General features: G+C 41.9%; 1 protein-coding gene across 1 annotated transcript in view; it reads right to left on the bottom strand.

Annotated features, from left to right (window-relative positions):
* The window catches only part of schip1 (schwannomin interacting protein 1), a 185,065-nt gene that overhangs the window by 158,558 nt on the left and 11,444 nt on the right, over positions 1–15,063 (bottom strand). The gene's annotated exons all lie outside the window — the stretch shown is intronic.

Here is a 15,063-nt window from a genome sequence, read left to right as displayed (position 1 = left end):
GCAGCTGACATATTTACACATTACAGGCATAGGAATGTGTGTGCACATACTCACACTCTGCTTTAACCACACTCCTATCAAGCTATAGGGGTCATCCCTAAGAGGCAACAGCTGAAAATGGTGTGTGTGTGTGTGAGCGCGCAACTTATTGTGAATGAGATAAGAGATCGAGAAATGCAAAAGGGAGGATAAGGAAGGCAAGTGAGAAAATTGGCCAGATCTAATTAAATTGCTCTAAGACATGAGCTGCCTGCAGAACTACTCACTGATAAACCCATCCTTCCCTTTATCTCTACTGTAAACAAAGCATTTACAACATCCTTCTCATCCTCCCTTTTAACTCACTCACACCTGCCTGCACACAAGGACAGGAATGCATATCAAAACACTATAGCTTGTGTCCCATAACATTGTCCATCTAACTCATCCCCGGAAGGGAAATGGTTCATTTGATGAGAGAGGTGGAGGGGCAGTGGTGTGGTGGGTGTGTGTGTGTTGGGGGGGGGGGAGCCGGAGCGAGCAGCTGGCCACCGAGGCAGCTTGCGGGGCTCAGGGGCAGGCTGTGATATCTGACTGCTGGGTCGAGGTGGGAGGATGAAGGATGGAGGATGGAGGTTGTGAGGGGGTGGAGATAAAAGTCCACTGATAAAAGCAATGAGAGCAGAGCGGGAACAGAATCTCAATCAGCCCATTAATACAACCCCTGAGAAGCAGGGTAGGGACTGTGTGCTGTGGCAGTTAGAAGTGATAGCTACAGTAGGTGGGAGGCTTACCATCTGCTGGTATGAGAGCATCACTGTGGTTAACCTTTGAGAAGACAAACAGCCATTGTGTTATCGCAGCCTGGACAAACTCTGCCACACTGCTATAATGAGCAAAGTAACTGCATCTAGAAAGAGTCTCCTCTGTATCACAGATGCTAAATGCGTGATGCTTTTAAGAGGCAGTCACTGTGAACAATAGCATTTCAAAATTCAGTAGAAGGCCTACACAAAATCCTTGCAAAGCCCGGACCTGAGTGTTGCTGAGAGGTATGTCCATTTAAAATACTTAACAATGAAATAAGGAAAACAATTAAATCCAGTTCCAGTGCCTGTTGTGGAAACTTACATGATTTCTTGACAGGCATGAATACTGCATAAAGACTGCATTAAGACATAAAGGCCATTCTTGACTTGGAAAAAACAATTTGACAAAACATTTTTTTGGAGCTTTTACACATTACTGAGCTCACATTTCAACAGATCCGTCGCCATGATTACTGAGCAAATTATATCCACCGATGAAGACCTTCTGATGTGGTTGAAAGCTATGGGAAAAGACAGTAAGTGAACCTTGATTTGTAATTGTGTTCGTCCAACTACTATTTCCAAATGCCAAGAATTAACTTTCACGATTAAACTTTAAGCCAACACAGACGAGAACCCATAAAAGTGCTCTGAATAAATCCCAACAGTTTTTATGCTAACCTCAAAAATTCATCTTGTCAGCTGCACCCAGAGGATATTTGTTTGGGCATAAAATGTCCCTTGCACCATCTTTTTTAAAGCTAAATAACGTGTGAAATTGACTATTTGCATCATGTGACAAATGTGAGTTTTTGGCTCCACACTGCATTTGTTCCAAACAATTAAACAAGTTGCAAGACCCAAATTGTCTTTTTTTTCCTGCTAAAGTGACTATAAAAGGGGGTTGCTTCACCCATATTCAAAAAACAAAAACAATTCAGCATTCAAGTTCATTCTTGACCTTGGGATGTGTGTATATGTGTGAAAAGATAACCTCACCGTACACTTACTTTTTCAGAGCTCACAAACACATATCACGGTCCTCATTAGATAAATGGAATTGGTGTGAATGTTAATGAATAATAACAAACCCTCATATATTATAAATGATGAAGACCATGAGATCCAGTTGAAAGCTCTGAAAACCTCTTTCTCACTTATCTCTATTGATCTTTGGCAATGCCGAAGGTTCTTCCCTTTTTTTGCCCGGGTGTTGAGATATCAGCCTTTGAGATTTCTGACTCTTCAAAGTCACAGACCCTTGAAAGCCCCGTTTGGCAGAGACTTTCGATTTTGAAAGCGCTAAAAGAATCCGATCTTTGGTAATGGGATTTTACCAATAGATCTTTCCTCCTGATACATTTTAGAAGCAGTTCAGTGTATGAAGTGTTACAAACTGCATCTTTCACACATTAGCGGACGAGCAGCAAAAATGATTCTACTAAGTGCCAAAGGCCACATCTTCATCCACACATGCACACACAAAAAGCCATTTCCCAGGCTGAAAGCCTCCTCCCTATCCGCGGAGATAAATGTCAGTCAGCGGCCCTCAGTCCCGCTGGACAGGGGTGGACAGAAAGTTGGAGAGGAACAGAAAAGGAGAGAAGGGAGGTCTGACCCCTGGCTCCCCCCCCCCTCACCCTACATCCCCTGGGTGCCACACTGGCAGACTACATGAACAAGGGAATGAGAGTGAAGGAGGGAGGGAAGAAGGGCAGGAGGCAAAGAGATGATGGGAGACTGAATGGTCATTTCTGCTCGACATTCAGGGTAGTCGGGGTGCCTGGCTTGGGAATAGGCTGTCCAGCATAGGCGACAGTCTTCCAAGAGAGAGACATCATACACCCTAATAATGTTTTGTGGATGACATAGACCATGGCATCCACACACACCCACACACACAGTGTGTGGGTGTGTGTGTGTGTGTCCATGGGGTGAGCACGTGAGCATCCAAGGTTAGAAATCAACCTCAGCAGAAGAAAGAGACAAGCCCAGAGGCATTCACAGGACAATCACTGCCGTCCAGCCAAGCAGAGATGCTCTGCTCTCATTTGTGTTTGTTTGTATGTGTATAGTGCATGCATGCTTTGTAGCGGAAGTCTTTCTTGTAAAAGCAAAGTGGATATATACAGTAAGTGTGTTTGTGTGTGAGCATGACTTGCACCAGCAAAAAGTGCAGCAACTCTGTTGTCTTCCCTGCACTTCCTCTTTGTCTCTCTGTGAATCAATGGCCTCCGACCCAGCTCTGTCAAAATCTGACCATGAGAAAATTAAACCAGAGAGGAATTGAAAGGACAGTAGTGTCCAGCCAGACTAAAGGTTACACAAAAGGTGCAATAATGTCTGATCCACCCACCCTGACCTCAGCAAGAGCCAGAGTAACACAAACAGACAAAGACCAGAGTCAATAAGACAGAATGGCTGATAGTTGGAAACACCAAAGCCAATCTACCCACACTAATCCCTCTTGTAGTAAAACACAAGACACTCTAAGAAGGCTGTTTGTACTGTTTATGCCACAGTCTATATAAGAAATTAGATAAGATAGTCAACTTAATATTGCATTATTCACAGTGTGAATAATGCTCGTGCTTGCAGTTCCACAGTTACTTAAAGTAACACACACTGTGGAGTGGAACACTATATATTATATAACACTTTGATTGGTTTTGAATTAATGTCACAAAAATGGCTCTGCACTTTGTTGTATGTCTGATTTTTGTTAATTCAGAATATAGTATTATGTTGTTCTGACATAAACCAAATCAGGAGTACAGAAAGAAATATGCACAATGTCATTGATCATTATTTCTGACAAGAAGCAAACACTCTTCTTTACCCACTTTCCTATCCCCATTTTGTTTATCTTTGGCTGACATCTTGTGATCTGTGGAGACCCTGAGATATGGGAACAGAGACTGAGAGACAGTAAGCAGTGGGAGAATGGAGGAAAATGATCATTGACATGGACATAATGGCACAACTGGGTTTCTGAATGGATTTTTGAGGGCTGGATCCTTGTTGGACCTATAGGTTTGTTGATGAGATAGCAACAAGCATGAGTCAATGTCAAACATGTCCCAAAACATACTTCTCGTGTTTTGGGCGCCTCAATGTCAGAGAGATCACAGGTGTTCCAGGCTTGCACTGTAGATTATTTTAAAGGAGTTGTGTGTGTATGCGTGTGAGTGTGTTCTTAGTGACTAGCTGCAAGGCTTGAGGCTATCCAGCAAGAAATCCTCTGGCTTAGAGGGTGTTACTTCCATATACACAGGGCAGCATGCATTAAAGATGAGAGCTGCTCACACCAAATACCAGCAGAGAGCCTCCTTACACTTGTGGACACTCGTGTGCAAACATGCAAAATAAATAAATAAATAAAACACAAACGCTGCCGTGCACAAGCTTTTGGCTCATCTTGAGGTGTAAAGAGCCAACATGCAACAACTCTCAGAGAGTGAGAGAGAGAGAGAGAGAGAGAGAAATAAACTTAATTTAGAAAGCAAACAAGCTGTTCACAGCTTCCTCATCTATAATGCAGAAGAGAAAGACCCAGTGTGTCAGCAGCAGAATATACTGATGTCATCTCCACACCTGTGTGAAAGTGTGCAGCGTGCATCCATGCATGTATTTTGTGCAATCCTTTGAGTATACAAGTCAGACTTCTTGTGTGAGTTTCTCATGTTTATACAGGATGCATGGGAGAATCAGTGCCTCAGTCCATCCTCCTCACACACAGACACACAATGGCAGCAGGGCTTCAGAGACAGTATAGAGAATCTGATGTAATGCAGCTTCAAACACTCAGAGGGATCAAAAAGGAACATCACACACTGTCACAAAAAAAAAACACTCACACAAACACTTTTTCCGACTCTCATTCTGCAAGACGGATTACTGAGGGAAACAGCTCTGGGAGAGAATGACAGAAGGTAAAGAGACAACACAGGTGAGGGGAAAGCTCATAGGAATTGAAAAACATCGGTATTTCTTATGCTACAAGTGATGCTGCGGGAAAATAAAACTGACAACCACTGCAAAAAGAAGACTATCATATGTATGGGCAAGAAATACAGAGCAAACTATTTGTCCAAACAAAAGATTATTATTGAGGATGTAGTTTTGTCTGGGCCAGAATGTCATTAGCTGTTCCCAGTTTCTACCGTTCTCACCAGAATAGGCTGCTGTGCCAGGCAACTGTGTGCTGAGAGAGCCGTCTGGGAGATAAGGAGATAAATATAACCATTACAGAGCCTCTACGCATGCTACTACAGCCACCAGCCCCGCTGTCACTGATACAGCCAAGCTCCTTCCAACAGGCAGCTGAATTATCATAATCTCGCTCAAGTGCGTTTCGCTACACGTAGACGCTGAGATTTAAAAAATGACAGACGTGTGTTTTCATATTCTGAACTTCCATCATGCTGTATGTCGTCCATTGATGTAGATGGTGGCGTCAAAGGGAATAGTTTGACATGTTGGGAAATAACATTATTTGCTTTATTGTTGAGAGTTAGATGATAAGTTTGATAACACTCTCATGTCTATACAGTAAATATGATGCTACTGGCAGCAGGCTTAGCTTAGCATGTACGAATACCAATGTTTAAAAAGACTTTGGTTTTTGTACGGATTAAACAAACAAGATATGGCGTGACAATTAGTTAGCTTTAGAGGTGATGTTACACAGATTTTGGCAGCCTCTGACAGAACCAGGCTAGCTGATTGCCCGTTTCCAGTCTTTGTGCTAGGCTAAGCTAACTAGCTAGCTGCTGGTGGGAGCCTCACTTTTACTGTATAGACTTCAGAGACTTGAGGTGTTGATGTTCTCATCTAACTCTCAGCAAGAATACGCATATTGCCCGTAATGTTGAACTGTTCCTTTACTGATCGACTTTAAGATGCAATGAAACAAGCTCTGCAGTACCGTTAATTAGTTCACATGATGCATCAGTCTCATTTTAGGAAGTGAGACATTGTGAGGCATCTGCTTTGGTGTATGTGAAGTTGTGCTCTTTGTGTCAGAGACAAACTGCCGATGCCAGAGGTGATGAAGGTGCGACATTGATTTTTTTATTAAACCACACACACACTTTGTCATGTTAATGAGAAGGTAATTAGCACTTTTGTTGGTGCAAAAATTTCAAGACGTGAAATCACAGATCTGCTCCTTGTTCTTCTTGAGCTGTAGCTGATGTACATATAGCGTCTGTGTAAAGGTGTATGCTCCATACACAAGTATTCTGCAGTGCCACTGTGAAATGTGCACAAGGCACCAGAAATGCTTTAATACGGTCTCATACTTTGTTTGGAGTGTAGAGAGGTGAAAAAAAAGAATAAAGTGGGAAAGAAAAAGATGGAGGGTATGAAAAACAGAATATGATATAGAGTAGGAAAATGGATGCCTACACATAAAACTCTCACATTTGCAATATTTAGAAAATCTCTTTTATGAAGTTATGCTAGGTTATTGTTTCTTAAAAAAAAAAAACTTAAATTCTTAAGGTATGCATCTACTAGGCTAGTCATTTTGTGAGTGCAGATGTCACTTTTGTCAAAAAAAGTGACATCTGCACTTTTGTGCTAAAAGTGACACTTTTAGCACAAAACGTTTTTTTATATATACTTTTATATAAGTCGAACAAGGAACCAGGAAAAGAGAATAAGACTAAAAGAAAATGGACATTTATATGCCTCACACGCAAAGAAAAGAATTGGCTTGTCTGTCACCCCAAAATACTTAACAGTCAACACACAGCGTGAGAGAAAGAGGACGAGATGTACAAATATACAGAGATTGTAAGACGGGAGGTAAATAAAACTGAGCACATAAGCCAATGCATTAATTCTTCCTCCGTCGATATTTTAAATGGTATTCCTACACTTTTGTGCAGTCTGGGACGGTTAACCATCGCACAAATTAAAAGGAGTAAAATTTATGAGGAGACATTTTTAGCTTCTAGAAATTAACTAACTGTCTTCAATGCGGAGTAAATAAAACTCCAGCAAAAGAAAAATTGGATCCCCAAAATGCCATCTGGGGTTAGTAATTAGCTGCTATGCTGTAACGGTGCTACCCTACAGTATTTAATAAGGGCGTCATTCCCTCATTGTCGACTCATTTAACAAGGACCCATGAGACCATACATTAGAGAAAGCTAAATTATATTATGAGTCATTTTTCTTCCTGAAAGCTGCGTATTACAGTTTTAAAGAGTCAAACCCCCCATTCTTCACCTAAGCTTTTTATCTCCTCATCCTCCTGCCAACTTAGTCTCTTACGACTCTGAGCCAACTTCTCATTGAATACATACAATTGATGCACCGTGTACATTTTTTGTGCTTAAACTACAAAAGAAGTGGTAAGCCTGTGTTAGACTCTGTTTCTCTCTCTGTGTGTCCTGCATACATATGCATACACACCCCTTCTTGCTTTGTAAAGAGCAAATGCAAAAAATCTGATTTTTTAAATATTTCTGCCTGCCTTTGTAAGAAACGTGCATGTATGTGATTATAGATGTTGTTGTTTTTTAAAGACAGCTGCAGTGCAAATATATGTACAATAAATAAGGCAAACTTTGGATTAATGAACATTAAAAACCTAATGCAACTGCAAAGATATTTGGCTCAAATGTCATTTGAAACTGCTTCATCTTAAAGTCATATTAAAATATTACAGTGTTTATAGTCTAGTGATACATGTTCAGTATAACTGGCTTCTTATTGGAAAAGAAAACAAAGTTAAGTAAAAACAAAGTTAAAAGTCCACCCAAAAAGCCCTCTGAAGCACATTTAACCCTCCAAAACTATGCCCACACCCATTTCTTTGGTCTGCATTCTCCCAATGTTCCTCTTCTCACCGTCTTGGTATTTTGGCTTCAGTACCAATTCTGCCCTTTCATTCCCTGTTCACTCTGTGGCAGGAAATAGCATCTTCTAAAAGACTTAACGAGGAGGAACATTTGGAGCTGATGCATGATATCATTCTCTAAAGTAAATGTTTTACTGTAAACAGTATCGTAAACCTCCCTCACGCACAGACACAGACACACACCATTAAGTTCACAGAGATAGAACAGTAACTCATGGGTAGTCATTAACCATTCACAGTGGCTATAGACCCAGAGTGTTTCCCGCTTGCCATTACTGATCGGGCCTTTTGAAATTGCTTCATGAACACGATCATGTTGCGTTTCACATTCCAAGATTAGGATAATCTATTCAAGACAACGAGTGACAATCACCACACCCAATCATTTGAAATGTGAGGGATCCCAGCCAAAGTTATTACCTTACAAGTTGTGAGGATAAGGTGATACTGTTTTCTCACTTCGTCTATTTTCTCCTGCTTATCCGTGTCACGGTGGGAGCAGGCTGAGCAAAGTATCTCATTTGCCCCTCTCCCTAGCTGCTTCCTCCTGCTCACCCTGAGGTGAGTTGGCTGGATGCCAGAGTGTCCCCAAACCAGATGGGATGTACAGTATAATTCCTCCAGCATACTGGGTTTGCCCCAGGGTCCCCTCCCTGTCGGAGGCATCCTGATCAGATACCTGAACCACTTCAACTGGCTCTTTTAAATGCAAAGGAGCATCAGTTCCACTCTGAGTTACGTCCAAATATCTGAGCTCTTCACGCTGCCCCAAAGGATCAGCCCAGACACCCTGCGAGGGGAACTCATTTTGGTTGCTTTTATCCACAATCTCATGCTTTCGGTCACTGAGCCAAGCTCTCTACTGATAGGTGAGGGTTGGCATGCTAATTAAGTGGTACAATCCCCAAATGCAGGTGCTGCACTGGTCTGCTTGTCAATCTCACAGCCCATTATTACCCTGGTAATCCACCATCAGATTTAGAAGTGCTGACACTCATCCCAGATGGATTAGCAAATAACAGATAAGGCAAAACTAATTTCAATGCATAATTTGTTATTTTAACACAACTTTTTTACTGAATTGCACAACATATCCAATTTGTTTCAAAAAAGGAAATGTAAAAGAAGTTATCAATTGCAAAGAAAATATGACACCTGTTTTTAGGAAGGAGCTGCTAAGGCGTAGGAGAGGGGAGTAAAGAAAGGCAGATAGAAGAGGAGAGGAGAGAGATGAGGAGAGTTTATTTTATCTCAAAATGAGGAAAATGAACAAATGCAAGAGGTAAGGCTTGGGGGAAGACTCAGGTCAGACTAAAAAAGAAGAAAGAAAACAATGGGGACTTCTGTTGCTTTTGCAGGGCGTAGGAAAGACATATAAGGATCCTGCTGCCTGTTCAGCTCAGACCAGAAAGCGGCAGCGTTCATCTTCCCTCTTAATTTCCCAAAGCATTTCCACCATTTGTAATATGTAAACAAACAAAATAAACAAGCAAACACATGAAGGTGAAATGCTGCTTGGTCTGCTTGAAGCTTGCACAGGTATTTAACAATGCAGTTTTGAAAAACAGTAACATAGAGCATGGATTATAGGATTATAAATGGATAAATAAGAATTGAAGTTCTAATTTAAACTCACCGACATGGCCATGAGGTAATGTGAGATAAGCCACAGCTTTAAAGCAGACATTGATTTATATGGAAAACACTTGGCACACATACATCTTGTGCTTTGGACCAACTGGTGGTGAGTTGAGGTTACATAACTCAGAGCGGAGACTGACAGTTCTCACCTGTTCGGCTGGGTTGTTTTTAACAGGTTAGAGAGCTACAGGATGGCATTTGAATAAGTATGAGGACATTCTGTGCAAGTTCACTGTTACCATGGTGATGGTAGAAGATTATGAGGACACACTGGACCAATATTCAAACTGCCAGAGGGGCATTTAGACAGGTGCTCTGTACGTGGCACACACACGCTGTCCACACGCGTCCACACGCCTGTACAGCACTTTCATAGTTGATGTAATATGTGTATATGCAAATACACGTGTTCTCACAGTGACTTCAAATATTAAATAATCTATTATAGACAAAGAATTCAAAGCAGGAGGATCTTGGCAGGGAAGATTCCCCAACACACATCCAACAACACATGCACTGTTTTTAGGTAACACACTAACATGTGCACCAGACCGCACTATAGTGGAGTACCTGGCATTGGGCCCATAGCACCTTTTACTCCTTTATTGTGTTATGTTCTGTTCTTTGTGATGCAGTGAAGTACTCCGACTCTTCATGTGCATCAAACCAGAGGACAACACCTCCTCCTACAACCCTGACTCGTAGATCAAAAAGACATGAGAAAGGGCAGACAGAGATCAAATGTGCCTTTGAGAAATCCACCCAAAGGACATCCAGAGCCTCCACTGGCATACTTAACACACGTATCCAATATTACAACACACATGCATGCAGATTCAACTTGACTGAGTGGTTAAAGGTTAGCTTTGCAGAAGCAGGCGTAATCTCACTAGGTCCGTTTTGAATAGGAGATCAGACTGGAAAACGTCGAATGAAAATCAACTGAGCCCTGCAGCTACAAGCTTGAAGAAAAAGCAAACCCCTGTCACACTATTTAACCTAACTATTGTAGAAAGACTGTGCAACCCTAACCCTAACCCAATATTTCTTCAGAAAAAATCAGAAGTAGAAGAAGAAGAGAATACCTTATGGACCTGCTGCACACCATGGTAATGCATGTAACTTACAGCCTAGACTTCATTTTCTCCTTCCCTTTATGGCTTCCCCCACCCTCCTTTTACATAATGCACACACTTTTGATTTTACTCTACAATGCAGCTACCCTCTCCTCCTCGAGGATTGCTACTAACTTATGTCTATGCATCTTCACTCAGCCCTTGCTCTTCCTCATCACCAAGTGTACTGCACTGTACACACAGCAGGGATATCGTCAGAAGGAGGATTATAATAGCTCTGATCTGATTAATTGACAGTAATGGTAGACGGCAGGAGTGAGGGAGATGGAGAGAAGGGGCACAGTGATGGTGAGCAGTTAGAGTTAGAGAGCGGGGTTAACTATTCCAGAGGTTTCATCTGAGCAGGTCAGAGAGGAGATCAACCCTTAACGCGCCTCCTCCCTGCTGCTGCCCTCCTCCGCTCTTTACCCTCTTTCCTCCAGGGATCTCATTATGGAAGACTCACTGGCCATGAGGACTGAACCTATGCACATGAGATGGGCTAAAGAGGGGGACGAGCCCTGTGCGGAAGGGAGTAAGTGGGGGGGGGGGGGGGGGGAATCAAGAGACTGAAAAGAGATGGAGGAGGAAAGGCTCCTGGAAAAACTGGATACTGGAGAATGGGGGGAAAAGAGAGTAGTGGGCATAACTGGTCGGGGAAAGTGTGTGCAGAGAGAAGTGTGCTGTAATAGAACAGTAGAGCATATTGCCTCAGGTACCAGATTGTTATTACTGCTGCAGATGGCTTGGAGACACTTCACGCAGATTTATGTTTCGTTATAGTCTGTGTGTGTGTGTGTGTGTGTGTGTGTGTGTGTATGAGTCACATCCATGTCTGTGAGCATATGTGAGCATGCTATATGCTTGTTTAGTTTAAGTAATGTCAGTTAAATGGCATGTTTTCTCGATAAATAAGCAATTAGAAGCTCAGAGGGAGGCTGCAGTGAGTTACGGCATCCAATCAAATCCCCATACACCATCTGTCAACTATTGCTCTCATTGAACAGCCTGCTGTAAATATCAAATCAAGTGATTCAGGATCCTGTGCTCGCAAAAAACAACAGTAAATCCCATAAATTGTGAAGACTAAATTGAGCTCAAATGCTCGCTCCCTTTTCACTCCATATTCTTTCCATCTTCCCCTCAGAACCTTGACCAAGATCTATCTCGCCCTCTACTCTTTTCAACCTGTCAGCTCTTCTCCATTTGTGTAACAGCTTTTTATTGATTTCTTTATGAAGGGGTCATAAGATGCTCTTTATGTGCCACTGAGGACTGTCGGTGTGCTTATATTTGTGTACACGAGTTGATGTGAGCATGTAAGTGTGTGTTTCTTTGCAGGCCCACAGATGTAATGGTCAACACTAATCTAATCTGGTGCAGTTTGGACAGAGACAGCGATGGAGAAGAAATTAGACACTTTGACAGACATGCCTGCGCCTGCGCATACACTCCATCTCGCACCCACACAGCAAACGGAGGCTCATGGAGGCTCTAGTGCAGAGTTATTATCCTCATAATCACTCAAAAATCCACTACATCTTCTCTATATTCTCTCACCTCCTCTGTTCAGCTTTTATAGCCATCCATCTATTTTCCCTCTCTACTACATAGACATGATAAATCTCTAAGATATCTTCCCAATGGGCTTTCACAAAATCAATGGCTATTTTGCAGCACACTTTCTAGGTATCAGATTATGTGTATGCTGGGGTACGTACACGACGTCTATGTTGATTCTCACATGCTGATAATTCTCAAATACAAAGGTGTTATCAAAAAGTTCCAATAGCTCGGAGGACAGACAGCATGAACGAATAAAAGATGTAAATAACACTGAAGCTGTTAATGACTCACATGTACAATGTGGATTTCCGCAGCACTAGTTCCTTCAGTGCAATAGTCTATAGTCATACCCACAAATATGCAGAGAAATAAATTACTTTGCAGTTGTTTTGCTCACTCAGCTGCTGCAAATAACATTTCCTGCACATTTTTCACATTAAAGGCATGGCAGAAGAGAAAGAGCTTCTGCCCTTTAAGCCACTGGAAGGCTTTTAAGGGGAAACATCTGTGTAGGAAGCATTGAGTTTAGAAATCTTAACGGGTAACTACACCCTGAAATTCAGCTAAAACCCTCCATCACAGTTTATCTAAAACAAATGCAACACAGGGTCAACGTGTGGGTATCTGTGTTGCAGCGGAGCCATCGGCATTTTAGACGCTCTCCCATTGTGTGTTTGTCTGTGGGGGAGTGTTAGTACATAGCCGCAGTCAAGCTGTTTATCACGGTTAACGTTACTGTTTGTCAGCTCTAAAAATCTTATTTAGCGGAATATACAGTAGCACAGTTATTGGCGGGCCCATGCGTTTTGTTTACTGCCACTGAAGAGAAATAAATCTCGTTCCTGTATGACGATATCTGTCCACCGTGAGATACATGGGGACACATGCAGCCAGCGTTACAACAGTTATACATGGCGCAGGGTCCTTGTACAACATAAACCACAGAGTCTTCATCACAGACACGTACAAGCAAATTATGAGGAGAACTGGAATTCCAGCCTTTCAGTTGTATGCCTCCGCCAACTAGTCAAGTCCAAATTATAATCACTTTATCATTTCATCCGATAAGACGTTCGGGTGTAATTAGTTATGGCAAAGACATTTTTTGTAAGGTTGTAAGGTTCCATCCAGGTGTTCCTGAGATATCATGTTCATGAGAACATACAAAAACAATCTTTAGCGTGGAATTTGTCTTTAATACACAAACAAGAAACTGTTGACAATTTGCGAAGTCCTGCCCCTCTTAGTCACTGTTAGTATTCATATTCTAAGTGTGTAAATGTATCCATTACAGAGTAGTATATACTATATTATATCTGCCATTATACAACACTGACACAATATGGAATTGTTAAGTTTGCATTAACAGCAAACAGCAGCAAACTAAGACAGGAGCACATTAGAAAACATCCTCTTCCCAAAATATGATAAAATATACTATAAAAAAGGACAATTTGGTTTATTTCTAATATAAGCTTGTGCAGCTGAGTTAAGTCCATGTCTGTGTGTGTACTTGAGTTTAAATGTTGCTCTTCCCCAACGAATACAAATGCAAGAGTTACTGTCTCTCAAGGAGCCGGCTGAGCCTGAGCCTGCTTTGACAGTAAATAAGCTAATAGGCAAATGTCATGGCTATTAAATGAGTTAAGCCCGATCGATGTCAACTCCAGGGCAGGCAGAGGTATATAAATTCATTTCACATGAGACACCAACTGACACCAATAAAACAAGTAATCTGTTAGCATCTGTCTGCTGAATCGGGGTGTCTGGTGTGTGTGTGTGTGTTTGGGAACATGGATGTGTGTATGTGCATCAAGAGGCAGTGGGAGGGAAGGCGGGAGATGACAAGGAATGAGGACGGGAAAAAGGGATTACGCGGGGTAAATGTGGAGGCATGGATGAAGCCATCACTACGCTTTGTCAGATTCTTGGCGGTGAGAGATGAGAGAATGATCTCCCACACAGGCAGCAGGAATGCTTACACTCACACTTTCCCTCCGCCTGGGCCCCAGAAAAGGAGGAGAGAAAAGTGCAAACATGTCACACAGATAGGAACAGATCAATGTCAACCAACACTGTTAGCAAACAAACACAGCCACGGACACACACATTTGCACAAGCGCCGACCAAGCATAGATGATGTAATGTGCTTTTTTTCTCTTTTCCAAAGACAGCCCTTCTCATCTCTTAACCATCCATCACTGAAAATAGTTCATTAGTGATTGTAATGACAGATACAGCACTGAAGCATCTCATTTTCATTCTCATCGCAATACATTAGCTTTGATCACTGGCTTGTGTCTCAGAATAAAACTCACCAAGGCATCCCAGAGGGCCACACTGTGAATCATAGGGATCCACTCAAACAACAGAGTCAGCACGTACGGATGCTTACATGCAAATGAACTACACTTAAGCACATATTCACATCACCCGACAAAAAGAGCATATAGTTTCAAAGCTAAATACAGAGAAAACTGTGCCCGGTGTCAAACCATAATCTACATTTAAACTAATAAAAAACGACAGGCTCTTTGCTGTGTCCAAGACCTCATCTGTATTCAAAACTGCAGCCGATCAGTTATCAGGTATCTTTTTCAAATTCACCTAGATAAGTGGACATGCAGAATGTTAAGTTTAGCCCGGAGGTAAGTTAGAAACATGGCTATGAGTACTGCCCTTAGCGATTGGCCTTCACCATGTTAAACTAGCTAACTTCATTTCGAATGCAAAGTGGTCTAAAATCTTCTCATCGAACTTTTGTCAGGAAAGCCAATTCACACATTTCCCAAATATATCAACCATTCCTTTAATTTAGAATTGTACCATTACATATCACACAATTACCTTTCTGAGGGGATTTTATGGCATTAAATGCTCAAATATAGTTCATATTGTTTTTCTATGTTTTGCAACAACCCAACACACATCTACACAGCAGCCCCGCAGGTCAGCCAGCAGTGATGCTCAGAACAGTCCGATCTATTGATTTATTATCAACGGGCCATGCATTGACCAGAGCAGGAGTTGTAGGTCCTGGCCCCTCTGTGTATTAATAATTAATTTGGGTCTAGGGTTACGG

This window comes from Anarrhichthys ocellatus, unplaced genomic scaffold (genome assembly GCF_004355925.1).
Source record: "Anarrhichthys ocellatus isolate YVR2014 unplaced genomic scaffold, GSC_Weel_1.0 scaffold24, whole genome shotgun sequence".
Classification (NCBI taxonomy): domain Eukaryota; kingdom Metazoa; phylum Chordata; class Actinopteri; order Perciformes; family Anarhichadidae; genus Anarrhichthys; species Anarrhichthys ocellatus.
Note: the sequence above shows the minus strand (reverse complement) of the source record. Positions and strands in the feature narration are given on the sequence as shown.